Consider the following 1,011-nt stretch of genomic DNA (forward strand, 5'->3'; position numbering starts at 1 on the left):
CAAAATCTCATCGCGAGGAGCCACAATTTGTGGTGTTTCCGTCGAATTGGTGCTATAAAACAGCAACTAGCTACCCAACAAATATCGGTGTAACCGTGCGCGCAATGCACAATGCGCCGAGAATTCCTTGTCCGAGTTTCAAACCCCTTCCTTTTAAGAGCTTGTAGCAGCGCTACACACGTACCATCACCCGCATGTGTGGCGCGGATCAAATCCGTCACTGACGACGTCACTGTCGTGACATGAGCAAGCTCATAGTCTGATCTGCGGGATAACGCATCAGCCAGAGCATTCTGCTCTCCTGGCTTATAATTCAATTCGAAGATATATTCTGCAAAGAAGAAGAGCCACCTGGCCGTCCTCTGCGAGAGGTGAGGCGACAGTGCCTGATTACGCATGATCTGTGTAGGCTTTGAGCCAAGCGGAAGCACCCTGAACTTTACAAGTTCATACTTTATCGCAAGTAATTCCTTGTTGTGACGGGATAGTACATCTCCGCAGCCTTAAGCTGGCGAGATTCGAACGCGATCAGATGATCTCGCCCCTTGGTATTTACTTGCAGCAGTCCCAACAGCATTCTGTATCTTTTTTAAGGAGATTGGACAATGGTCGTGCCATTATCGCATAATTTGAGCTATACATGTGCAAGTACTTGGCAAGGCCAAGCCACTTGCGCAAGTCCTTTTGTTTCTTTGGAGCCGCCCATTTTACATTCGGCTCGACCTTAGCGGGATCCGCTCGAAGGCCACGCTGCCCAATAAAGCACTCTGAAAAGAAAATTTCTTCCTCGCCGAAGATACACTTATCGGCATCAGCATACATCTTGGTCGTGTGCATGCACTCGAGCACCGCTCTCAAACGGACGATGTGGTTTTCCTCTTCGCCCTTCCGTGTCCTGCACGACTGTGAACGACGATGTCCTCAAAGTATGTCTGTTCATACGTCCGATGGGATCTGAACAACTGCGTCACAAGACGATTAAATGTTGCTGGTGCATTTGACAGCCCTTGG

Source organism: Plasmopara halstedii (genome assembly GCF_900000015.1).
Source record: "Plasmopara halstedii genome assembly, contig: Scaffold_470, whole genome shotgun sequence".
Lineage (NCBI taxonomy): Eukaryota > Oomycota > Peronosporomycetes > Peronosporales > Peronosporaceae > Plasmopara > Plasmopara halstedii.